The 27275-nt window shown below is 46.5% G+C and overlaps 1 long non-coding RNA gene and 1 pseudogene across 1 annotated transcript; one reads left to right on the top strand and one right to left on the bottom strand.

Moving 5' to 3' along the window:
* Window positions 1-480: 480 nt before the first annotated feature.
* LOC119960702 lies at window positions 481-9011 on the top strand. Its single transcript, XR_005459491.1, has 4 exons — window positions 481-873; window positions 1984-2116; window positions 4743-4843; window positions 8986-9011. It is a non-coding gene; the product is annotated as an uncharacterized LOC119960702 (long non-coding RNA).
* LOC119960701 lies at window positions 5916-27275 on the bottom strand (annotated as a pseudogene).

The raw sequence follows: 27275 nt of genomic DNA, 5'->3' as shown, positions 1-27275 counted from the left end.
ACCTTAGAATTTACAGTGCAGAAGGAGGCCATTTTGCCCATCGAGTCTGCACCAGCCCTGGGAAAGAGCACCCTCCCCAAGCCCACACCTTCACCCTATCCTCGTAACCCCACCCAACCTTTTTGGACACGAAGGGAAATTTAGCATTGCCAATCACCTAACCTCATTTGAGAGTGATGTTGCCTCAGGATTGTGAGTTTCTGCCCTGCTGAACAGAGACGCAGAACTTTGGACAAATGGGCCTGGATGTCCAATGAGACAGTGAAATCTAGAGAGCAGGATTGGCTTCCTTTTCTTTCCATCTCTGTCACTGCTTTGCATCATCAATAAGACATTGGGACTCAAAGACTAATCCAGTTTGATGGACAAGTTGTCTCCATTCTGAACAACGGGGAACAAGCTCCTCCCACTCATTGTGACATCGCCCCGACAAAGATGAGAAACGCGCATGCGCCCTAATTCACATCCAATAAAGATGGCGGCCGTTAACCCGAGCCGAAGATGAGGAGCTGCAGCTCCGCTCGGTACAAACTGGGTCTCGTAAACATTTCCGAGGTTTGCGATTGCAACAACTTTACACAACGTTTCCGCCCGCCCCCGCGATCTCTCGCTCCCTCCGTATTGTTAAACGTCTCTTACCAATTTCCGATCTGAAAAAGACGTCCTTCTGCATCGCCATTACCCACACTACGCATGCTTCAATCACAGCGGTGCCCCGCCCCTCATTCACTCCGATTGGTTGGAGGACTAGCTGCTTCCGGTCCGTCCTCCAGTGTCCCTCCTCTTCCTATTGGTCCCGTGCTGCCGTCAATCACCCGGGCATTGTGAGGCAGATTTCTGGCTGACTCGCTGATTGACTCAATAATCATAGAGGTAGGTAGAATCATAGAATTTACAGTGCAGAAGGAGTCCATTCGGCCCATTGAGTCTGCACCGGTTCTTGGAAAGGGCACCCTATTTAAGGCCACACCTCCAACCTATCACTGTAACCCAGCAACCCCATCTAACATAAGGGCAATTTAGCATGGCTAATCCACCTAACCTGTGCATCTTTTGACTGTGGGAGGAAACCGGAGCACCTGGAGCAAACCCACGCAGACATGGGGAGAACTGTCAGACTCCGCACAGGCAGTGACACTTTTGTTGGGTTCTAGCTAATTTTGGTCCTTTATTTTGACTGGACCACATGCTTGGGGAAAGCAAGAGACGAAAGAAGGTTTGATAGAAACTAGAATGATCTGTTGTGAATTACTATCCTATTATAGTGATCATTTTTGTAAACTTATTTTTTAGGCATTAGAACGGGAGGATTGGCAGCTGGGCAACTGGAACCAAATATAACATGAAGATCTGACAGTCACTCAATTCATTAGCATCTAAATATCACAAACTGTCAATGTGCTTGTCTGTTCTGACTGTGGGAAGAGATTTCAAACATCAGTGAGACTGGAAAAGCCCCGAGACCCACACACCCCCCAGTGAGAGTGTTCCAGTGAACTGACTGTGGAAAGAGCTTTAACCAGTTACACAGCCTGAAAAATCATCTTGTTTCCTCTTGTGGGAGAGTCTAGGACCAGAGGGCATCATCTCAGAGGAAGGGGTCTCAAGTTTAGGACAGAGGTGAGGAGACATTTCTTCCATCAGAGGGTAGTGAATCTGTGGAATTCTTCAGCTGGCATTATATCTCTGGGGTTTTACCGTAAAAAGACAAAGGTGAAGGTGTCTTAACCCGGATGGGCCGCTTGGTGGCGCAGTGGCTCTTTCACTGATGGGCCTTGAGTTCAGACACATCCCAGACAGGACTGGTGAGAAATATCTGTCTGGGAAAGGGGAGCAAACTGTATAACCGGGGAAGTGGAGCGGTACCGATGGATCTTAGAGAAAGGAGTTCAGATTAGTCTTATTTTCTTCATTTTTTATTCAATATTTATTAAAATGTCAGCGAAAATATTACACAAAAGTTTATTTTGATGTTTACAAAAGGGAACATAACGAATGAGGGTCACAGTAAGAACAGAACACATGCCCTCTGAGCTGCCAAATGTATGTACAACTGTAACAGACACAAGAGAGAAAAGGAGCTCAACATAAAGGGAAGGCAACTGTTGTGAATAAGGTACGAGATAAGTTACTTATTTATACATAACATTGAGGGAAATTATTAGCTACAATTACATTACAGCCAAAATTATCTCGTACATTTTAAACTGAAAAGCAGAAATACTGTCCATGATTGTCTCAGTTACCGATGCAGAATAATAAACTGAGATATTTTTACTGTTAGTCACCAAGAGGAGATATTGTATTTGTGTCACACATAGATCATAATAAACAGCTGAGGGAAATCTACAGCATCCGAACGTCAACCCATCACTTGATCTGTAAAAGAGAGAGAAAATGATGAAGCAGATGTTTATGATCTGGAACATTTATGTTAGAGTTTTTAATCAATCAAACATTTAGAGATTTTTTTAAACGGCTTCATTCAGTTTGAAGTGTGAGTGGATTGAATCTTCCCACCTTCACCAGAGTGACTGCAGCGCTGTAGGAAATGCTCAGGAAGAACAGGGTGATGAATGTGGAAGCGGTTGTCCAGATGTTCCCGTTATCATCCTCATCGTCTTCAGTCCAGGTGTGGTCTGTGGTATCTACGAGGATAGAGCCGAATAAATATTATCAGATTGTTTGTTAATGCAGGATTTATTTTCAGTATTCTCGTTTCATTTTCTCCCGCTGCTAATTAATTCTTTAATATATTTTCAGTAACTTCATACTGTTGAGTTCATGACACTCATAAATCGATCTCTGTAACTTTTTTCTTCCAATCAAGGGGCAAGTTAGCATGGCCAATCCACCTACCCTGCATATCTTTGGGTTGTGGGGGTGAAACCCACGGGTCACGTGGAAACTCCACAGGGACACAGACCCAGGAGCGGGATCAACCCCAGGTCCATGGTGGCGTGAGGCAGCAGCGCGTCACCGTGCCGCCCTTGCCTGACGTTTGTGTTTGTTCTTTATCTTTTGTGTCTATGTAGATGCGAAATTCGTGTTTTGCTTTACTCTTTTGTGTGTCCCGATGTCTTTATAAATGTCATTGTGTCTGTTCATGTGTCAATGAGTATTGATCTGTGTATTTGTGTGTCAGCGCCTGAATGTGAACTTTGTTTATCTTCTGTCAATGTGTATATATGAGTGTTTGATTGTGCGTGTTTGTGTGTTGAAGTCTATGTTTATATATTAATGCCTGTGCTAATATATGTTTATACGTCCCTGCCCAGTAATAAATGTTAATGTGTCTTTATGCGTTCAACATGCATGTCAGTGTCTTAATGTTTGTGTCTGCATAAGTGTGTTTGTGTGTGTGTGTGTTTGTTGATGCGTGTATTTCATCACAGAATCATCATCGTATAATATCTACTGTGCCGAACGAGGCCATTCGGCCCATTGGGTCTGCACCGACCCTCGGAAAGAGCACTCTGCCTGGACGCATGCCCCTGCTCTATCCCCAGAACCTCGTAACCCCACCTAACGTTGTGGACAATGAGGGGTAATATAGCATGGCCAATCCACCGAACCTGCACATATTTGGACTGTGGGAGGTAACTGGAGCAGGCGGAGGAAACAGGAACATACACGGGGAGAACGTGGGAACACCACACAGACAATCACCCAAGGCTGGAATTGGACCCGGGATTATGGTGCTGTGAGGCAGCAGTGCTATTTATGCGTTGGTGGTTGTTTATAACTATCTATTGCTGTGTATTGATGCCTCCATGTGTATTCATATGTGTTCGTGTTAGCGTTTGTACAAGTCTGCTAATATGTGTCTCCATGTGTCCACAAGTGTGTTAATGTGGATTACTGTCTCTGAATGGAAATATTTCTGTCATCGTGAAATTCTGCTAATGTATATGTTATTGGTTACAATTGTGTTTCATATTCTTCTGTCAGCCTGCTTGTCTGGTTTTATATGTTTGTGTATCTGTGTGGACACGTGGTTGTATGTGTCTGTTTGTGTACATTTGTGTACCCGCTTGTGTGTGTGGATTTGTGTGTGTCTGTGTGTGTATACACGTGTGCTTTTTTGTGTTTATGTCCATGTTTGTGAATTTGTGCGCACGTTTGCATGTGTTTTTGTGTCAAAATATGTGTGGTTCGTTATGTCTGGATGTATGTTTATGCATGTGTGTCTATGTGTGTGTCCATGTATGTGTTTGTGTCTACGTGTGAGCGTGTGTGTGTTTGTGGGTCTGTGTGCATGTGTGTGTAGTGCCTGTGTCTATATCTGTCTGTGTATTTGTATCAGCTGCCTGTAGCTTTGCCAGTTGTGGGTATTATTGGTACCGATGTAGAATATGTTGAACTTTCTGCTTATAAATGTGTTTTCTGTGAGTTGCAAGCTGACATCAGGTGACCGAATGCAAAAATACAAGGAGGTGCCTCAGGAGTGAACAGTGAAAACCCAGGGAGAATTCAATCACCAGTCTGGATTTGGATTATGGTGAATCAGTTTCACCATACGGATAAGAGGAACAAGAGTGCTAAAAAAAATTCTGTTGCATGAATATATATTTTAAGAACATCTTAATCATGATGGTCTCTTAAACCCTTCAGGCAGTAAGCTATATGCCGTCTTGTAATGTCAGTAACTGAGTTCTTAGTCCAGAGAGCCGTTTACTTTCAAACTCCCTTCTTGGGGACTGGGAAGATATTGAGTTAATAATCTCCCTCTCTCTGGTCAGCTCAGGAAATTGCCTTTGGGTTCTCCCTGCTGGAGGTGGAGATACAGAGAGTTCACTCATCACCTTCCTCCTCTTTTGGTCGGAACGTAGAGGTAAAATAGGTTAGTATTGCCCCTTTGCTCTCTTTGTTGGGGAAGTGTGGGTCCAGTGGATTAAATAATGCCGCTCCATTAATTGTTGGAAGCGGGTGTGCAGTGGATTAATTCAGCCCCCACCATCGCCTTGCTGGGCAAGTAGAGGTACAGTGTATTAACTAATGTCCCTCCCCTCTCTTTGCTGGGCAGGTGGAGGTACAGTGTGTTACCTAATGCCCCTACCCCTCCCTTTGGTGGAGGGGGGGGGGGGGTACAGTGCATTGAGTAATGCCCTCTTCCTCTCTATGCTATGGAATTGGTTTACAGTGGGTTAACTAATGCCCCTCCCCCTCTCTTGAGGAATTGGGGGTACAGTGGATTACCTAATGCCCTTCCCCTTCTCTTTGTTGGGGAAGTGGGCAGACAGTGGAATAACTATAGCCCCTCCCACACTCTGTTGGTGAAGTGGGGGTACAGTGGACTAACTAATGCCCCTCCCCCTCTCTCTCTTGGGGAAGTGGGGGTACAGTGGATTATTTAATGCCCCACACCTCTCTATTCGGGATGTGGGGAACAGTGGATTATCTAATGTTCCTCCCCCTCTCTCTATTGTGGAAGTGGCGGTACAGTGGATTAATTAAAGCCCCTCCCCCTCTCTCTGTTGGTGAAGTGTAGATTCAGTGGATTAACAATTTCACTTTCCCCTCTCTTTGACTGGGGATTGTTGGTCCATGTTTCTGTGTGACCCTCAATTCAGTTCCCAGTGGGTGTGATGCAGCAACTTAAAGCTGACATTAATTTTAAGGGATGGACAATGAGAAAAGCAGGAACACCGAGATCTAAATGTGATGTTTCTTTGTCTGAAATGGGAACGTGTCCGATTTCTCCTCAGCGGGAGGAAAGCCAATGAAGATATTTTGCTGAATCCTGGAATGAATGAGTTTTACTCTGTCTCTTACGCAGGGTGTATCTGAGCTGGGAGCACTGATTGTATCAGACTTGGGGCTGAGACCTGTAGAAATCCGGGTCTCATTCAACAGATCTAATATCAGCAAAGTGGAAGCTCCATTAATTAAGCGGCTGTGTATTTAAATCACAATTGGAGGAAAAAAAATCTTTATTATTTTTATTTTAGTTCAAAATATAATCAATAGATTCTCATTGACATGAATTAACGGTGTCCATCAGAGCGAGGGAAATGTTCACAAAACTGGGTTTACCGCTGGATTTATCAACCGTTCTGTTGATGATCTTCAAGGGGATGGCTTCATGTCCCACCACACAGGAGTAAGAAGCGCCGCTGGCCCACTCCGCCGCTGCAATGGATAACAGGCTGTACATGAAGAAGGAGCTATTGCCGTTCTCCGCCATCACCTCGGTGTTCTTGTAGTTACCGGGATTCACCGGCTTGTCATTGACGGTCCACTTGACGAAAATCTCTCGGGGGGAGAAACCTCTCACTAAGCAGCTGAGGGAGACGAATCTCTGAGCGGAGACGTCTTCAGCCGAGGGCAGGAGGACAGAGACGGACGGTTCCCGCGGATTGGGATCTGCAGAAAATGTACAATAAATGTTAATAAAATGGGGAATTCCGGAGACAATGGAACCGCCGGTTAGATGTGAGAGAATGTGTTTTGTGTTGGATTTTAAAGGTTTCCATTTGCCACTTTGGGATCTGTCTGGTTTCCTAGCTCGGAGCAGAAGTGGACACAATCCTTTTCCCTGAGAATTTACGGATGTTGAATTCGAAAGTTTCAGAAAATGTACAGCAGGGGAACAGGCCATTCGGCCCAACTGTTCTGTGCTGGTGTATAAACTCCACGCCAAACTCCCCCTACCTCAAGAGGATTGGAAAACTGCCAATGTAACACCCTTATTCAAAAGGGAGGGAGACAAAAACAGATAATTATAGGCCAGGGACCTTCGTAGCTGAGCATTTAGACATACAGAGTATAATCAAGCAGGGTCTGCACGGCTTCGTGAAGGGTAAAATGCCTGACAAATTTATTGCCCTTATTTGATGTGATAACGAGAAGGATAGAGAGGGGGGGGGGCCAGTAGGTGTGATATACATGAATTTCAAAACTGTGTTTAATAAATGAATGTACTATTCCCACGGCTGCAGCTGACAAAAATAGAAAGGCAAGTGGTGAGGATTACAGAAAATCTAGAGAGGGACAGAGACAGCTTCAGTCACTGAGCTTGGCAGATGGGACATAATGTTGGAAAATGTGAGGTTAGACACTTTGGGAGGAGGAAGAACATAACGGAATATTTTTTAGATGGAGAAAGACTGTAGAAAGCTGAAGTAACGGGTGAATTGGGGGTCCTCATGCAGAAACCACAAAAGCAAGTTCTGCAGGTAATATGGAGACAAATTGAATGTTGACATTTATTTCAAAGGGAATAGAATATAAACATGGGGAAGTCTAGCTCAAACTATACAAGGCATTAGTTAGTCAACACCTGATACACTTTGAATAGTTGTGATGCCCTTATCTGAGGAAGACAGATTGGTTTTGAAGGCAGTCCAGAGAAGGATCACGAGGTTGATCCCGAGTATGGAGGGATTTTCTTATGGGGAGAGGTTAAATATTTTGGGTTGTACATATTGGAGTTGAGAAGAATGAAGGCGGCCTAATCGAGACATGAAATATTCTCCGGGAGCTTCTTAGAATATACGCTGACAGATTGTTTTCCCTTGTAGGAGCAGCGTGCATGGTCGCAAAGTGAGGGTTCGCCCATTTCAGACCGAGATGAGAAGGAATTTCCTCTCTCAGAGGACAGTGAAGCTGTGGAATTATTTAACCCAGGGGGCTGGAGATTCTAGGTCGGTCGGTATGTTCAAGGTTGAGAGAGAAACATTTTCAATTAGTAAAAGCGTCAAGGGATATGGGGATAAGGTGGGAAAGAGGAGTTGAAGATTATCACAGCAGATGAGTCATGACCTCACTGAAGGCTGGGCCGGCGTTGATGGGCCCAATGGCTTTCATCTGCTCCTAAGTCTTGTGGTCTATGGTCTCGCTCCGTCTAAACCCAATATCACTGTTTTCAATTCATTGTTCATTCTGCTACATATCAATTTCCCCCTTAAACTCTGAGGGCCCAGAGTATTTAGTTAGTGGAATTACCAATCAGAATGGATCATAAATACACTGAATGCTAAATACTGACCGCTGCACTGACACCAGAAATAGACACAATGACTCACTTATTGCTTCAGTCTCACCGCTCACCTATTTTTTTGTGTATTGAAATTCTTAAAGGAGTTGGCAGGTCCTGATGGCTCGCCACACAGTCAAACACAGCCCCACTCAGCCAGGCTTGTGTCGAGATGTTTAATTTGCTGAGCACGCTCTCAGTATCTGCCCCAGGCTGGTCGGCAATCTCTGATTTCAGCGGCTTCTTCGCTTCACTCCAGGACACGTTGACTCCATAAGGAACATTCGAAATGACGCAGGTTAAGGTTACAGTCGCCTCCAGCAAGACCTGTTCTATTGGTGGTGGCAGTATTGTTACTGAGGCAACAGTGCAAACGGAAGGATCTGTGAATGAAAAAAGTGGAAATCAACCCAAGTTTCATCTTCAGAATAGGACAGCAGGATTCAGCATTCTCTCACTCAATGGGAATGAATCAACTTCGAGACTTCTAATGATCGCCATTAATCTTCTATACACGTTTGGTCAGTGTAAACTATTCTCATTATGAAATACAGTCAGCCCCGATGCCATTCTAACGAATCAGTATTGCAGCATTCCCAATACAAATACTCAAGTGCTGATCTCAGGAACGAAGTACTGAGGGCTTATTTATAAATAGATTGGATTGAACTTTCCAACACTTTCGTCCCGGAGCTGTTATCAGTAAAGTGTTTCAGACACCCACTGACTCTTAAATATAAGCAGCGGTCTCAGGATAAAGCTGATATCAAGGCCACCTCACTCACTAAATGACTTCAAATTAGAGTGAAACATGTATTTCTATACTGATCAAATCCTGAATGGTGAGCAATCCTAATGCAGCTTTTCCATCAGAATGAAACACAAACTACATGGCAGTAAATTAGAAGTTATTCTGTGCTTTGTACTAACTTCAGTAAATTCCTGATTTGGATTAACATCAGAATGCAGGATCATTTATTGTTTCCTCTGTTTGTGTCTCTTACCAGACGCGGTGATGTTGTGACTTTGGGTGACCTCTTGATGAGTGACCTGGCAGGTATAGACCGCTCTGCTGAACCATTCCCCAGCGGAGAGTGTCAGCCGACTGCTCGCTGAGAAGTTCCCGTTCACTTCACAGGCGGGAGAGGTGACAATTCCTGACCCCATGGGTTGTCCATTCTTCAGCCACTTCACCGTGATTGAATTTGGCTGGAAATCGTTAATTGAACAGACGATGGTTGCAAATTTCTGTCTTGTGATTTCTTCACTGGAACTCACGGTGAGGAGAACATTTGGAGCATACATTCTGGGACCTTCAAGAAACACAATTAGATATTTCTTGAAGAAGAAAGTGATGAAAAAAATGAGTTCATAGAACATAGAACAGTACAGCACAGCACAGCACAGCACAGCACAGGCCCTTCGGCCCTCAATGTTGTGCCGAGCCATGATCACCCTACTCAAACCCACGTATCCACCCTATACCCGTAACCCAACAACCCCCCCCCCCCAACCTTACTTTTATTAGGACACTACGGGCAATTTAGCATGGCCAATCCACCTAACCCGCACATCTTTGGACTGTGGGAGGAAACCGGAGCACCCGGAGGAAACCCACGCACACAGGGGGAGGAAGTGCAGACTCCACACAGACAGTGACCCAGCCGGGAATCGAACCTGGGACCCTGGAGCTGTGAAGCATTTATGCTAACCACCATGCTACCCTGCTGCCCCAAAGCATATGAGTTCATATGCTTTAAAACATGTTTGTGGTCAATAGACACAAAGCTTGATTTTCCAGGGATCAGAAATATGCAGAGTATTAAAATTAGTTATATCCAAGACCCTATACAAGTTAATCATAGGTTTCTGATTCTCACAGATTCCACAACACTTACATGTCATTCCAATGCTCTTGTCTGAGACGCTGTGTCGAACCTCACAGCTGATTTTGCTGCATTCCCCCTCTGACTCGGTGATGGTTAACTGGCTGCTCAGGGTGTAGGTTCCCTTCTTGTTTCTCACTGAAGGGTATTTCTTAACTCCAGTGGCGATCAGCTGCCCATCTTTCTTCCAGGTAAGGCTGGTGATTTCTGGGGAGTAGTCCATCGCCAAACAGCCGTAGGTCACGGAGCCGTCGGTGTTGTGTTGCTGACATGAGGAGACCAGGCTGTAGAGAGTGGGCGGAGTCGGTGTCACTGGGGGAGAATGGCCCATTCAACAAATTAGACTCTGGGATTGTATTTATTCAGTAACCAAACATTTCAAAATTTGACGAGAACTATGCGTTTATTCCAACATTTTCCTAACAAATGCTACATCCACATTTCAGCTTCTATTAGTTCTATCATTTGAGAACCAACACCTGTTTGCCCCTCATTAGAAACTCACATCTTTCTCCGTCTCTATCGCATAAAAACAACATTTTGATGTAATCTGAATGATGTAATTTGCATTGGATTGAAAGCGAAAGCAAAGAGCGGATGATTTTCCCCATTATGTCAGCCATCGTGTAAAACAAAATGTAATGTCCCATAGACCCGGAGTCTGCTCTCTCCTTTTGAGAGCTGTCTGGTGGTGATTTAACCTGAGGGTCACCACACCTCAGGCGAGGGGCAAGGTTGAGAATGGGGGTCTTTATGAATAACCTCAGCCGGTGCAGCAATTGAACCCGCGCTGCTGGGATTGATCTTCATCACGAACCAGCCGCCCAGCTAACTGAGTTGTGTACGTCACAATCCAGCTGACTGAGCTGTGTACGTCACAATCCAGCTCACTGAGCTGTGTACGTCACAATCCAGCTAACTGAGCTGTGTACGTCACAATCCAGCTAACTGAATGCACATTTATATAATTACAATAAAACTACATTTGAGTAATTGCAACAGTCTCTAATTTTAGGATCCTGCACATTAACAGCAGGAGTCGGCCATTCGGTCTGTCGAGTCTCCTCCCCATTCAGTGAGCTCCTGCCTGTGTTGATTGTGCAGTTTCACATTCCGCCTGTCACTGAGACCGGGCTGTCTGCAATCCCCCCGCACCCCGCCCCGCGCCCCCTGTGCGTCCCCCATCTCTCCGCCGTTCCCGCTGGATTTCTGTACCTTTCTCCTGGTCCCTTCACTTTCTTTTAGCTCTTTTTCACAGCTCTCTGCGCTTTCCTCCGCATCTCTGCACTTTCTCTCGACTCTGCATTGTCTTCCTGCTCTTTGTGTTTTGCCCATGTGTGCTGCACTTTTCCCAGTTCATTGTGCTTTTCCCGGTTCCTGGCATTTTGTGCGGGCTTTCTGAGCTTTTCACCAGCACGGTTCGCTTTACCCCGATTCTTATCGCTTATGACCCACTCCATGGATTTCCCTCCGGCTCTCTGCTACTCCACCGGCTCTCTGCGCCTTCCCCCGGTTCTCTGCTCCTTCCCCCGGCTGTCTGCACTTTCCTCCGGCTCCCGGCAATCCCGTGTCATGCAGCCACAATCGGGCGCCACTCGTCATCAGTTTCGTTCCAGTTCTCCATTCCTCACCCGTTGCAGACGCTCCCTTGTCCATTTTCTGAGCATCAGTGAGAGAGGATGTGTGAGTAAGTGAGGAGGGTAGGAGAGAGTGTGGGTGAGTGAGTGAGGGTAGGAGAGTGAGTGTGGGTGAGTGAGTAACTGAGTGAGGGAAGGAGAGTGACCGTGGGTGAGTGGGTAACTGAGTGAGGGTAGGAGAGTGAAGGTGGGTGAGTGAGTAACTGAGTGAGGGTAGGAGAGTGAGTGCGGTTGAGTGAGTAACTGAGTGAGGATGGGAGAGTGAGTGAGTAACTGAGTGAGGGTGGGAGAGTGAGTGCGTGTGAGTGAGTAACTGAGTGAAGATAGGAGAGTGAGTGCGGGTGAGTGAGTAACTGAGTGAGGGTAGGAGAGTGAGCGTGGGTGAGTGGGTAACTGAGTGACGGTAGGAAAGTGAGTGCGGGTGAGTGAGTAACTGAGTGAGGGTAGGAGAGTGAGCGTGGGTGAGTGGGTAACTGAGTGAGGGTAGGAGAGTGAAGGTGGGTGAGTGAGTAACTGTGTGACGATAGGAGAGTGAGTGCGGGTGAGTGAGTAACTGAGTGAGGGTAGGAGAGTGAGTGCGGGTGAGTGAGTAACTGAGTGAGGATAGGGGAGTGACTGTGGGTGAGTGAGTAACTGAGTGAGGGTAGGAGAGTGAGTGTGGGTGAGTGAGTAACTGAGTGAGGGTAGGGGAGTGACTGTGGGTGAGTGGGTAACTGAGTGAGGGTAGGGGAGTGAGTGTGGGTGAGTGTGTAACTGAGTGAAGGTAGGAGAGTGAGTGCGGCTGAGTGAGTAACTGAGTGAGGATAGGAGAGTGAGTGTGGGTGAGTGGGTAACTGAGTGAGGGTAGGAGAGTGAGTGTGGGTGAGTAACTGAGTGAGGGTAGGAGAATGACTGTGGGCGAGTGAGTAACTGAATGAAGGTAGGAGAGTGAGTGTGGGTGAGTGAGTAACTGAGTGAGGGTAGGAGAGTGAATGCGGGTGAGTGAGTAACTGAGTGAGGGTAGGAGAGTGAGTGCGGGTGAGTGAGTAACTTAGTGAGGGTAGGAGAATGAGTGCTGGTGAGTGAGTACCTGAGTAACGGTTGGAGTGTGGATGAGTGGGAGAGAATGGGTGGTTGATGGAGTGAGGGTAAATGGGTGAGGGTATGTCACTCAAGGTGGCTGGGTCTGGATGGGTAAGGGACAGTGAGTGAGAGGTGCAGAATAAGTGAGGCTGGCTGATTGAGGCTGCGAGGGTGAGTTTGTGCGTGAAGGTGTGCAGTGAACATGAGAGTGAAGGTGACTGAGTGAGGGTGGGTGAGGGAGGGTGAATGAATGAGAGTGCATTAGTGAGGGTGAATGACTGAAGGTGAATGAGTGAGGGTGAATGAGTGAGGGTGATTGAGTGAGGGTGATTGAGTGAGGGTGAATGAGTGAGGGTGATTGAGTGAGGGTGATTGAGTGAGGGTGATTGAGTGAGGGTGATTGAGTGAGGGTGAATGAGTGAGGCTGAATGAGTGAGGGTGATTGAGTGAGGGTGAGTGAGTGAGGGTGAGTGAGCCAGGAGTGTACGTGACAGTTAGCGGGTGAGTGAGGGTGAGTGAGTGAATGAGAGTGGGTGCATGAGTGAGTGAATGTTAGAGAATGAGGGTAATTGAATGAGGTTGGGTGAGTGAGTTAATGAGAGTGAGTGTGAGGATGAGTGAGTGTGAGTAAGTGAGGGTGAGTGAGTGAAGGTAAGTGAATGAGAGTGGGTGAGGGTGTGAGGTTGAGTGAGAGTGAGTGAAAGAGGGTGGGTGCATGAGTGTGTGTAAGTGAGGGTGGCTCTGTGAGGGTGTGTGAGGGAACATGAGAGAGGGTGTGTGAATGAGGATGGGCGAGATTGTGAGTGAAGGTGCATGGGAAATGGTGGGTGAGAGACGCTTTGTGAGTGAAGCTGTGTGTGTGAGGCTGTGTGTGTGAGTGAGGGTGTGTGGGTGAGGCTGTGTGAGTGAGGTTGTGAGTGAGGCTGTGTGAGTGAGGGTGTGTGAGTGAGGCTGTGTGAGTGAGGCTGTGTGAGTGAGGCTGTGAGGGTGAGGCTGTGTGAGTGAGGCTGTGTGAGTGAGGCTGTGTGAGTGAGAGTGTGTGAGTGAGGCTGTGTGAGTGAGGCTGTGTGAGTGAGGCTGTGTGAGTGAGGCTGTGTGAGTGAGGCTGTGTGAGTGAGGGTGGGTGAGTGAGGGTGTGTGTGAGGCGGTGTGAATGAGGGTAGTGAGTGAGTGTGTGTGAGTGAGGGTGTGTGAGTGAGGGTGTGTGAGTGAGGCTGTGTGAGTGAGGCTGTGTGAATGAGGGTAGTGAGTGAGTGTGTGTGAGTGAGGCTGTGTGAGTGAGGGCGGGTGAGTGAGGCTGTGTGAGTGAGGGTGTGTGTGAGGCTGTGTGCGTGAGGGTGTGTGAATGAGGCTGTGTGAGTGATGGTAGTGAGTCAGGGTGGGTGAATGCGAGATGATGGGTGAGTGATGGTGGGGGTAATGTTGAGTGAGTGGAGCTGAATTAGGGTAGTTTACTGAGGGTGGCTGAGTGAGTGAGAGAGTGAGTGAGGTGAGTGATTGAGGGTGTCAGTGAGGTTGAGTGAATGAGAGTTGGGAGGGAGAGTGGGTGAGTCAGTGTGTTAGTGAGTGTGGGTGACTGAGTGAGGGTAAGGTACTGAATTAAGGTAATCGAGGGTGGGTGGGTGAGTGAGTGAGGATGAGTAAGTGAGGGCAGTGTGAGTGTGGGCGAGTGAGCATGGGTTGGTGAGGGTAAGTGAATGAGGGTGAGTGTGTGAAGGTGTGTGACCGAGCGTGAGTGAGGGTGGGTGGCTGGGTGAGGGTAAGTGAATGAGGGTGAGTGTGTGAGGCTGTCTGACTGAGGGTGAGTAAGTGAGGGTGGGTGGGTGCACGAGGGTGAGTAAGTGAGGGCAGTTTGAGTGCGGGTGAGTGAGCATGGGTTGGTGAGGGTAAGTGAATGAGGGTGAGTGTGTGAAGGTGTGTGACTGAGCGTGAGTAAGTGAGGGTGGGTGGGTGAGGGTAAGTGAATGAGGGTGAGTGTGTGAGGCTGACTGACTGAGGATGAGTAAGTGAGGGTGTGTGGGTGAACGAGGGTGAGTAAGTGAGAGCAGAGTGAATGAGGGTGAGTAAGCATGGGTGGGTGAAGGTAAGTGAATGAGGGTGAGTGTGTGAAGGTGTGTGACTGAGCGTGAGTAAGTGAGGGTGGGTGGGTGAGGGTAAGTGAATGAGGGTGAGTGTGCGAGGCTGTCTGACTGGGGGTGAGTAAGTGAGGGTGTGTGGGCGAACGAGGGTGAGTAAGTGAGAGCAGAGTGAATGAGGGTGAGTAAGCATGGGTGGGTGAAGGTAAGTGAATGAGGGTGAGTGTGTGAAGGTGTGTGACTGAGCGTGAGTAAGTGAGGGTTGGTGGGTGAGTGAGTGAGGGTGAGTGAGTGAGGATGGGTGGGTGAGTGAGTGAGGGTGAGTGAGTGAGGATGGGTGATTAATTGAGCTGAGAGTCTGAATGAGGATGAATGAGGGTGGGTGTGTTAAGCTGAGTGAGGATGGGTGCGTGGGTGCGTTACTGAATGAAGGTGAATGAGGGTCGGTAGGTGAATGAATGAGGGTGGGTGAGCGAGGAAGAGTGAGTGAGGGAGGATGAATGAGGGTGAGTGATGACGGTTGTGTGAAGGTGTGTGGCTGAGGGTGAATGAGTAAGGGTGACTGAGTGAGGTTCCATGACTGAGGATTAGTGAGGATGCGTGAGGGTGGGTGTGTGATGCTGAGTGAGTGAGGGTGGGTGAGTGAATCAGTGTCAGTGACTAAGCTGGACTGAGGGTGTGTTAATGAGTGCGCGTGAATGAGAGTGAGCAATTTATGTTGGGCTAGCAAGTGTGAGTCAATGAGTGTGAGAGTGATGGTGAGTGAGGGTGTTCTAGTGAGTGAGGCTGTTTGAGTGAGTGAGGTTGTGAGAGTGAGGGGAGTGAGTGAGTGAGGGTGTGTGAGTGAGGGGGTGTGAGTGAGGCTGTGTGAGTGAGGCTGTGTGAGTGAGGCTGTGTGAGTGAGGATGTGTGTGAGGCTGTGTGAGTGAGGGTGTGTGAGTGAGGCTGTGTGAGTGAGGATGTGTGTGAGGCTGTGTGAGTGAGGCTGTGTGAGTGAGGCTGTGTGACTGAGGCTGTGTGAGTGAGGCTGTGTGACTGAGGCTGTGTGAGTGAGCCATTAAATAGATCAAGGACTGCCATATAACCCAATAAATCGCTCTCTGCAGTGCCGAATCGAAAATTCCCAAGACCGATATATCACTGCTTAAAAATCAACCAAATCTCCTTCTCCAGCCTGTCTGGTGCTGCTGAATTCTTTCTGACTGTCATTATCTGGGTTTGGAATCCCCTTTCTGAGTCGCCTAGTCAAACATCAAGTACAATTTCCACATTTCACACATACACAAGTTTTATTGAAGGGCTTGATCAAATTGCACTTCCTGAAATACTGGAAAATGAAGCAGAAGATTTACAACCAGTCAGGAAGATTCCAGGTCCCAGCACAGTGACCGCGCGCACAGAAACTGAACAGACACACATGGCAACAATCGAGTTCCAGCAGATAGATCTGTTCAATCTGTCAGTTTCATGAAACTGTTTGATTCTAATTTATCAATGGTCAACTTCCGACAACAATAATTTAGTGACTTATTTGAAATTAAACTGACATTAATTTCAGAACTGCATTCGGTTTTTAACTATTTCTGTCTGTCTATCTCAAAACTCGACAATTGGGCAAAAAGTAGTTTTGCTGAAAATGAGCAGATTAAATATCACAGAGTCAGGGTAGATTAATGACAGAATAGAGACTCAGTGACAGGGCAATAATTAAACAAACCAGGAAATATTCACATTATCCACTGATATGATCTAAAAACACAATTAAATGTAATCAGAAAAATAATCAGGGCAAAAGAATGTAATCAGTAAAATAATTGAGCTGCACACAGCAGTATAAAGAAATGTATGGTTTCCTCAATTAATTTCAGATATTATTAAAATTCTCTAAAACATTTGAGATATTGCACGCCAGGATACAACTCAATTGTAGGAGATCATTTATGTTGAATTAATTCGCACTGATATTGTATTGTAAGTTATTGTTAATTGTGAGCTAATTCTTTATTCGATTATCTGTACTATAATAATAAATATAATAAAAATAGCATTCAATAATCTCCAAATTGTTTTTACCCAGAGCTTTATGAAATAATTGGGGTTTAATTAAAACAACCTGACAATCAAACAATGTTGAACAATAAACTCCAAATTACTCGATGGAATCATCTTAACATTTAATTGACTATATTCACAGGTGTGCAGTGAACATGAGAGTGAAGGTGACTGAGTGAGGGTGGGTGAGGGAGGGTGAATGAATGAGAGTGCATTAGTGAGGGTGAATGACTGAGGGTGAATGAGTGAGGGTGAATGAGTGAGGGTGATTGAGTGAGGGTGATTGAGTGAGGGTGAATGAGTGAGGGTGATTGAGTGAGGGTGATTGAGTGAGGGTGATTGAGTGAGGGTGATTGAGTGAGGGTGAATGAGTGAGGCTGAATGAGTGAGGGTGATTGAGTGAGGGTGAGTGAGTGAGGGTGAGTGAGCCAGGAGTGTACGTGACAGTTAGCGGGTGAGTGAGGGTGAGTGAGTGAATGAGAGTGGGTGCATGAGTGAGTGAATGTTAGAGAATGAGGGTAATTGAATGAGGTTGGGTGAGTGCGTTAATGAGAGTGAGTGTGAGGATGAGTGAGTGTGAGTAAGTGAGGGTGAGTGAGTGAAGGTAAGTGAATGAGAGTGGGTGAGGGTGTGAGGTTGAGTGAGAGTGAGTGAAAGAGGGTGGGTGCATGAGTGTGTGTAAGTGAGGGTGGCTCTGTGAGGGTGTGTGAGGGAACATGAGAGAGGGTGTGTGAATGAGGATGGGCGAGATTGTGAGTGAAGGTGCATGGGAAATGGTGGGTGAGAGACGCTTTGTGAGTGAAGCTGTGTGTGTGAGGCTGTGTGTGTGAGTGAGGGTGTGTGGGTGAGGCTGTGTGAGTGAGGTTGTGAGTGAGGCTGTGTGAGTGAGGGTGTGTGAGTGAGGCTGTGTGAGTGAGGCTGTGTGAGTGAGGCTGTGAGGGTGAGGCTGTGTGAGTGAGGCTGTGTGAGTGAGGCTGTGTGAGTGAGAGTGTGTGAGTGAGGCTGTGTGAGTGAGGCTGTGTGAGTGAGGCTGTGTGAGTGAGGCTGTGTGAGTGAGGCTGTGTGAGTGAGGGTGGGTGAGTGAGGGTGTGTGTGAGGCGGTGTGAATGAGGCTGTGTGAGTGAGGGTGTGTGAGTGAGGGTATGTGAGTGAGGGTGTGTGAGTGAGGGTGTGTGAGTGAGGCTGTGTGAGTGAGTGTGTGTGAGTGAGGGTGTGTGAGTGAGGCTGTGTGAGTGAGGCTGTGTGAGTGAGGCTGTGTGAGTGAGGCTGTGTGAGTGAGGGTGTGTGAGTGAAGCTGTGTGAATGAGGCTGTGTGAGTGAGGGTGTGTGAGTGAGGGTGTGGGAGTGACGCTGTGTGAGTGAGGCTCTGTGAGTGAGGCTGTGTGAGTGAGTGTGTGTGTGTGAGGCTGTGTGAGTGAGGGTGTGTGAGTGAGGCTGTGTGAGTGAGGCTGTGTGAGTGAGGCTGTGTGAGTGAGTGTGTGTGAGTGAGGGTCTGTGAGTGAGGCTGTGTGAGTGAGGCTGTGTGAGTGAGGCTGTGTGAGTGAGGCTGTGTCTGTGAGTCAGGCTGTGTGAGTGAGACTGTGTGAGTGAGGCTGTGTGAGTGAGGCTGTGTGAGTGAGGGTAGCGTGAGTGAGGCTGTGTGAGTGAGTGTGTGTGAGTGAGGCTGTGTGAGTGAGGGTGTGTGAGTGAGGCTGTGTGAGTGAGTGTGTGTGAGTGAGGGTGTGTCAGTGAGGATGTGTGAGTGAGGGTAGTGAGTGAGTGTGTCTGAGTGAGGATGTGTAAGTGAGGCTGTGTGAGTGAGGCTGTGTGAGTGAGGATGTGTAAGTGAGGCTGTGTCTGTGAGTGAGGGTGTGTGAGTGAGGGTGTGTGAGTGAGGGTGTGTGAGTGAGGGTGTGTGAGTGAGTGCGTGTGAGTGAGGCTGTGTGAGTGAGGGTGTGTGAATGAGGCTGTGTGAGTGAGGGTGTGTGAGTGAGGCTGTGTGTATGAGGGTGTGTGAGTGAGGCTGTGTGAGTGAGGGTGTGTGAGTGAGGCTGTGTGAGTGAGGCTGTGTGAGTGAGGGTGTGTGAGTGAGGCTGTGTGAGTGAGGGTGTGTGAGTGAGGGTGTGTCAGTGAGGCTGTGTGAGTGAGGGTAGTGAGTGAGTGTGTCTGAGTGAGGATGTGTAAGTGAGGCTGTGTGAGTGAGGCTGTGTGAGTGAGGATGTGTAAGTGAGGCTGTGTCTGTGAGTGAGGGTGTGTGAGTGAGGGTGTGTGAGTGAGGGTGTGTCAGTGAGGCTGTGTGAGTGAGGGTAGTGAGTGAGTGTGTCTGAGTGAGGATGTGTAAGTGAGGCTGTGTGAGTGAGGCTGTGTGAGTGAGGATGTGTAAGTGAGGCTGTGTCTGTGAGTGAGGGTGTGTGAGTGAGGGTGTGTGAGTGAGGGTGTGTGAGTGAGGGTGTGTGAGTGAGTGCGTGTAAGTGAGGCTGTGTGAGTGAGGGTGTGTGAATGAGGCTGTGTGAGTGAGGGTGTGTGAGTGAGGCTGTGTGTATGAGGGTGTGTGAGTGAGGCTGTGTGAGTGAGGGTGTGTGAGTGAGGCTGTGTGAGTGAGGCTGTGTGAGTGAGGGTGTGTGAGTGAGGCTGTGTGAGTGAGGCTGTGTGAGTGAGGGTGTGTGAGTGAGGCTGTGTGAGTGAGGCTGTGTGAGTGAGGGTGTGTGAGTGAGGGTGTGTGAGTGAGGGTGTGTGAGTGAGGCTGTGTGAGTGAGGCTGTGTGAGTGAGGCTGTGTGAGTGAGGGTAGTGAGTGAGGGTGTGTGAGTGATGCTGTGTGGGTGAGGGTGTGTGAGTGAGGCTGTGTGAGTGAGGCTGTGTGAGTGAGGGTGTGTGAGTGAGGCTGTGTGAGTGAGGCTGTGTGAATGAGGCTGTGTGGGTGAGGGTGTGTGAGTGAGGCTGTGTGAGTGAGGCTGTGTGAGTGAGGGTGTGTGAGTGAGGGTGTGTGAGTGAGGGTGTGTGAGTGAGGCTGTGTGAGTGAGGCTGTGTGAGTGAGGGTAGTGAGTGAGGGTGTGTGAGTGATGCTGTGTGGGTGAGGGTGTGTGAGTGAGGCTGTGTGAGTGAGGCTGTGTGAGTGAGGGTGTGTGAGTGAGGCTGTGTGAGTGAGGCTGTGTGAATGAGGCTGTGTGGGTGAGGGTGTGTGAGTGAGGGTATGTGAGTGAGGGTGTGTGAGTGAGGGTGTGTGAGTGAGGCTGTGTGAGTGAGTGTGTGTGAGTGAGGGTGTGTGAGTGAGGCTGTGTGAGTGAGGCTGTGTGAGTGAGGCTGTGTGAGTGAGGCTGTGTGAGTGAGGGTGTGTGAGTGAAGCTGTGTGAATGAGGCTGTGTGAGTGAGGGTGTGTGAGTGAGGGTGTGGGAGTGACGCTGTGTGAGTGAGGCTCTGTGAGTGAGGCTGTGTGAGTGAGTGTGTGTGTGTGAGGCTGTGTGAGTGAGGGTGTGTGAGTGAGGCTGTGTGAGTGAGGCTGTGTGAGTGAGGCTGTGTGAGTGAGTGTGTGTGAGTGAGGGTCTGTGAGTGAGGCTGTGTGAGTGAGGCTGTGTGAGTGAGGCTGTGTGAGTGAGGCTGTGTCTGTGAGTCAGGCTGTGTGAGTGAGACTGTGTGAGTGAGGCTGTGTGAGTGAGGCTGTGTGAGTGAGGGTAGCGTGAGTGAGGCTGTGTGAGTGAGTGTGTGTGAGTGAGGCTGTGTGAGTGAGGGTGTGTGAGTGAGGCTGTGTGAGTGAGTGTGTGTGAGTGAGGGTGTGTCAGTGAGGATGTGTGAGTGAGGGTAGTGAGTGAGTGTGTCTGAGTGAGGATGTGTAAGTGAGGCTGTGTGAGTGAGGCTGTGTGAGTGAGGATGTGTAAGTGAGGCTGTGTCTGTGAGTGAGGGTGTGTGAGTGAGGGTGTGTGAGTGAGGGTGTGTGAGTGAGGGTGTGTGAGTGAGTGCGTGTGAGTGAGGCTGTGTGAGTGAGGGTGTGTGAATGAGGCTGTGTGAGTGAGGGTGTGTGAGTGAGGCTGTGTGTATGAGGGTGTGTGAGTGAGGCTGTGTGAGTGAGGGTGTGTGAGTGAGGCTGTGTGAGTGAGGCTGTGTGAGTGAGGGTGTGTGAGTGAGGCTGTGTGAGTGAGGGTGTGTGAGTGAGGGTGTGTCAGTGAGGGTGTGTGAGTGAGGGTAGTGAGTGAGTGTGTCTGAGTGAGGATGTGTAAGTGAGGCTGTGTGAGTGAGGCTGTGTGAGTGAGGATGTGTAAGTGAGGCTGTGTCTGTGAGTGAGGGTGTGTGAGTGAGGGTGTGTGAGTGAGGGTGTGTCAGTGAGGCTGTGTGAGTGAGGGTAGTGAGTGAGTGTGTCTGAGTGAGGATGTGTAAGTGAGGCTGTGTGAGTGAGGCTGTGTGAGTGAGGATGTGTAAGTGAGGCTGTGTCTGTGAGTGAGGGTGTGTGAGTGAGGGTGTGTGAGTGAGGGTGTGTGAGTGAGGGTGTGTGAGTGAGTGCGTGTAAGTGAGGCTGTGTGAGTGAGGGTGTGTGAATGAGGCTGTGTGAGTGAGGGTGTGTGAGTGAGGCTGTGTGTATGAGGGTGTGTGAGTGAGGCTGTGTGAGTGAGGGTGTGTGAGTGAGGCTGTGTGAGTGAGGCTGTGTGAGTGAGGGTGTGTGAGTGAGGCTGTGTGAGTGAGGCTGTGTGAGTGAGGGTGTGTGAGTGAGGCTGTGTGAGTGAGGCTGTGTGAGTGAGGGTGTGTGAGTGAGGGTGTGTGAGTGAGGGTGTGTGAGTGAGGCTGTGTGAGTGAGGCTGTGTGAGTGAGGCTGTGTGAGTGAGGGTAGTGAGTGAGGGTGTGTGAGTGATGCTGTGTGGGTGAGGGTGTGTGAGTGAGGCTGTGTGAGTGAGGCTGTGTGAGTGAGGGTGTGTGAGTGAGGCTGTGTGAGTGAGGCTGTGTGAATGAGGCTGTGTGGGTGAGGGTGTGTGAGTGAGGCTGTGTGAGTGAGGCTGTGTGAGTGAGGGTGTGTGAGTGAGGGTGTGTGAGTGAGGGTGTGTGAGTGAGGCTGTGTGAGTGAGGCTGTGTGAGTGAGGGTAGTGAGTGAGGGTGTGTGAGTGATGCTGTGTGGGTGAGGGTGTGTGAGTGAGGCTGTGTGAGTGAGGCTGTGTGAGTGAGGGTGTGTGAGTGAGGCTGTGTGAGTGAGGCTGTGTGAATGAGGCTGTGTGGGTGAGGGTGTGTGAGTGAGGCTGTGTGAGTGAGGCTGTGTGAGTGAGGCTGTGTGAATGAGGCTGTGTGAGTGACGGTAGTGAGTGAGGCATGTGTGAGTGAGGCTGTGGGAGTGAGGGTGTGTGAGTGAGGGTGTGTGAGTGAGGCTGTGTGAGTGAGGATGTGTGTGAGGCTGTGTGAGTGAGGCTGTGTGAGTGAGGCTGTGTGACTGAGGCTGTGTGAGTGAGGCTGTGTGAGTGAGCCATTAAATAGATCAAGGACTGCCATATAACCCAATAAATCGCTCTCTGCAGTGCCGAATCGAAAATTCCCAAGACCGATATATCACTGCTTAAAAATCAACCAAATCTCCTTCTCCAGCCTGCCTGGCGTTGCTGAATTCTTTCTGACTGTCATTATCTGGGTTTGGAATCCCCTTTCTGAGTCGCCTAGTCAAACATCAAGTACAATTTCCACATTTCACACATACACAAGTTTTATTGAAGGGCTTGATCAAATTGCACTTCCTGAAATACTGGAAAATGAAGCAGAAGATTTACAACCAGTCAGGAAGATTCCTGGTCCCAGCACAGTGACCGCGCGCACAGAAACTGAACAGACACAAATGGCAACAATCGAGTTCCAGCAGATAGATCTGTTCAATCTGTCAGTTTCATGAAACTGTTTGATTCTAATTTATCAATGGTCAACTTCCGACAACAATAATTTAGTGACTTATTTGAAATTAAACTGACATTAATTTCAGAACTGCATTCGGTTTTTAACTATTTCTGTCTGTCTATCTCAAAACTCGATAATTGGGCAAAAAGTAGTTTTGCTGAAAATGAGCAGATTAAATATCACAGAGTCAGGGTAGATTAATGACAGAATAGAGACTCAGTGACAGGGCAATAATTAAACAAACCAGGAAATATTCACATTATCCACTGATATGATCTAAAAACACAATTAAATGTAATCAGAAAAATAATCAGGGCAAAAGAATGTAATCAGTAAAATAATTGAGCTGCACACAGCAGTATAAAGAAATGTATGGTTTCCTCAATTAATTTCAGATATTATTAAAATTCACTAAAACATTTGAGATATTACGCCAGGATACAACTCAATTGTAGGAGATCATTTATGTTGAATTAATTCGCACTGATATTGTATTGTAAGTTATTGTTAATTGTCAGCTAATTCTTTATTCGATTATCTGTACTATAATAATAAATATAATAAAAATAGCATTCAATAATCTCCAAATTGTTTTTACCCAGAGCTTTATGAAATAATTGGGGTTTAATTAAAACAACCTGACAATCAAACAATGTTGAACAATAAACTCCAAATTACTCGATGGAATCATCTTAACATTTAATTGACTATATTCACATTTCTTTAAACTCCAATTGCTCTATTTGACCTACAAATGTGTAAAATATGCGCCTTTCTGAAAACATTGATAAATCATAGACTCGATCTATTCTCAGAAAGTAATGAATATAACGAGAACAGCTCAGTAATGTTTATTCAAATCATTTGCAAAACTCACCCATTATGAGCAAGTGGAGTCGACAATTTGTTGTTGAATTTAGCATTTAATAAAATTTAAACCTAAAGCTAAGATATAATCATTCTTCCTTTCCAATCATCTGTTCTTCCTATAATTCTATCGTGTGTAGAGCACAGCTATGGGAGACAGGATGTCATTATCAAATGCAAAGCTACTTTTAACCTTTTGTAAATAAATAAACCGGTTTGACATTCAAGCTTTTACTTTTCAATCTCTTGCCATAGACAATCTGAACTTTCCTACAATACAAATAAAATCATCAGAACAATTCCTTGATTGGCAGCGACTTCCACATCTCAGAAACCTATCTAAGATTAGATTAATGATAATTACCTCGCTATCCAACTACGCATTACAGTGAAGGTATAATATGGTTGCAGCGCCACAGAAATAATAGAATAACTGGAATTACAAAGTATTTCCAGCCTAGAAACCTGTCCGGTCAAGTTAACCTCGTGCGGAACACAGCAGGATTGTGAAAGGTGATTAATGATGAATTATATTAATATATAATAACCTTTGGTTAATATGGAGTTGTATAACCGCATTGGAATTGTTTGAATTATATAAATGTTACTATGTTCTGCATGGCCGTTTCAGTCACTATTTCGTTTAATCTGGAAGCATCAGTTAAAATTACAAAATGCATCAATATATCTTTATTCGATTATTTTCTTAAGCCTGGCTGTTTTCACCCGACAATCGCCCTTCAAGCATTTTCAAACGCGGAGACTGTTTGCATTCAACCAGAAAACGTGTAACCGCTCAGTGTCACCGAGTTTAAACAATGCAGAAACAATGCAGAAACGCTGAACCGTTTGACAGATCTGAATCATTTAAAGTCACCCAGATACACAATCTCCTCAGCAGAACAAAACACTAAATTACATCAATGATGGACTGAAACCCGCTTATGGAGAAGCAGCTCAATTCTACGTCGAACAGCATCAAACTTAACTTTGCAAGAAACTATCAATATCCAGCAAACCAGCTAGTCACCAAATGTATGAATTATTAAACTAAACAGAAATGTGGAATAACAGCAATAGCATTGCGAGGTGCTCGAATATTAACAACAAATAAATATTGAAACTTAACCATTTTTTCATACTGAGTCATTTTTCAAACACATTTAAATGCTTTTAATGTTTGCAGTTGATGGTAAAAGCTGCAACCATCAGATGCCACCGAGATTAAACTTTGCACAAACGGCAAACTGATTGCAGCAACAACTTGTGCTCGGAAAGGATTTGTGGTAAAACGTGGCTTAGTTTAATCTGCAATTTTCACTTTTTTCACGATGCACCAACAGCCTCCCTGTTCTCTGCCGACAATCCTGCGACAAGCAGTTTCAAACACGTATACTTTGCATTCAATCACAAAACGTGTAACCGCTCAGTGTCACCGAGTTGAAACAATACAGACACACCAAACCGTTTCACAAACTTTTCTACACAAAGTCACCCAAAAACATTCCGCAGCAGGAAAACACCAAATCACATCACTGAAGGAGTGAAACATCTTAGAGAAGCAGCTCAATTCTACAAAACGCTTCCAAAAGAATCGAATGTAACATTGCAAGAAAATCTCAATTTAGAATGCACCAAACCCTCATGTCATCAAATGAATGAACAGTAAACTAAACAGAAAATTTGAATGATATCATCAGCACTTTCAGTAAGCAGAACGTGTTCAATAAGATAATACAGAAACTTTAGCACATTTTGTCAATGTTGGGATCGATCTCATCCACTTGTGCAGAAGACGGTACAAAGTGCAGACACTAGATAGAACCGAGATTAAACATCGTACAAACAGACGTTTTGTATTTAAACTAACCGAACCACACGGTATCCTCAGCAAATAAACACCAAATCACAGCAAACAGGGACTGAATCCCTCAGCAGCATCTTTCTGTCAAGAAACCGCGGGATTCTATATCCCCCTTTCAGCAGAATCAAATGAAACATTGCAACAACATCTCAATACATGATCCACCAAAACACATTTCAGTGAACGAATGGATTTTGAAAATGCAGAAAAATATAAAACAAATACTCAAGTAAAACAGTTGGTAAATGACGGAATGGTTCTTACCTGCAGTCACCGTCACCATGGTGCCTTGTCCCCAGTAGTCGAAGTAGTCACAGTGTCACATTCCCTGAGCTGCTCCATACAATAACCGCATCTGCACAAAATAGACAGAAATCCAGCATTATTTTAAATATTCACAAACCAACGGCAAAGAAAATTCACGATTAATTTTCAGGAAATTATATTAATATTTGTGGATACCGCTCTCTCTTCATAAATGACCGAATGTTTTACATTTCACAGATATGGAAATGTTACTGAAAACACCAACTGTGACTAACTAACGACCACCAAATTTCCATATTAATTCTTATTATTTTGTCAGTGCTGGAAATAAATAATGCTTCACTGTAAATAAAGTTGGATTGTAAAAGCGAGCACTGAGCCAGCCTCAGTTAATTAGTGCTGAAGGGCTTTTTGTATTGACAGTAACTGCTGTGCCCCAGCTATCACAGTGAGACACAGCGTGTCAAATACTGTGGCAGACTGTTAACTGTAAAATACAGAGATTTAATTTCACTGTTCACTCAAAAAACAAATTCTGTCTCTTCCAAGAGCGAATGGGTGAGTTATTTCAGATTGTCCTGGTCATTACATTTATAAAGAGGATCTGAACACTTTTAAACCTTCTGTGCACATTTAGCGAGTCGGTCAACAGTGATAAAGTGGAAGATTTTTATACCTTTTTGCAAACTAATATTGTGTTTTATTTAAGCCTCATTTGCCTTGACAATCCTGTTGTGGCGCTGATCACCAATTTGAACAAACTCTATCACTGAAGTTTTTGTATGAGGATGTCGCTGTGCACAGCACTGTGACCCACTGTAGTCACAGTGACAGACACCCGCACAAAAACTGCACTCACTCTCTGTTCAGTCCTGCCGCTCAATATTCACTTCAAATACACGTTTACTTCTGATCTAATTTACAATTTGACAGCAGTTTATAAAACCGAATGTACATACACTTTCTCCAAGAATCAGAAATAATAAAACCAGGATTATAGCCAAGTCTCTAATTGCTGAAAATGTGAACAGTAAATATAAACAGACAAAAGCTCATCCTATTAGATCGATTAGTTTGTTCAGTTTTACTGTTTAATTTACTCTGTGTGAGTTATGTAAGAAGCAGCGTGTGTTTTGACTCTGATCACTGACATTAATATTACATTTGAATCAAGTACTGACCTTCAGGTTAAGGTGCAAGTTGCTGAATTCCCTCTCGAGCTGTTCTTGTGCGGGTCCAGCCCTGGTTCCTCTCGCTGTGGTCTCTTGCACAGTAATAGATGGCGGTGTCTTCGGTCTTCAGGCTCCTCATGGCCAAAGAGAAGATGTTGTTTGAAGTGTCTTTGGACGCAGTGAATCGATCTTTAATGGCTGGGGCGTAGCCGTTGCTGGATGAAGTATAGTAATATACCAACCACTCCAGCCCCTGTCCGGGAACCTGGCGGACCCAGTTCATGGCGTAGCTGCCAAGATCGAAGCCGCTGGTTTTACAGGTCAGTGTCAGGGAGCCTCCGGGACGCCCGGTCTCTGCCTCTGGCTGAGTCAACACAACATCCGACTGGACACCTGTAAAAATATATCAAAAAGCCCGAGGATTAATGCTGGTGAAATGATTGGTGACTCTGGAACATTCCAGAGAGAGACTAACACTGAGACAGTAACAGTGAGAGACTTGGACAATAAAAACTACTCACGGGATAAGAAAGTCAGCAACAAACTGAGAGAAATGGCCCACCTCATCCTTCTGGTCAT

This window comes from Scyliorhinus canicula, unplaced genomic scaffold (assembly GCF_902713615.1).
Source record: "Scyliorhinus canicula unplaced genomic scaffold, sScyCan1.1, whole genome shotgun sequence".
In the NCBI taxonomy this organism is placed as follows: domain Eukaryota; kingdom Metazoa; phylum Chordata; class Chondrichthyes; order Carcharhiniformes; family Scyliorhinidae; genus Scyliorhinus; species Scyliorhinus canicula.
The sequence above is the reverse complement of the archived record's forward strand: the minus strand, read 5'-3'. Positions and strand labels throughout refer to the sequence as shown.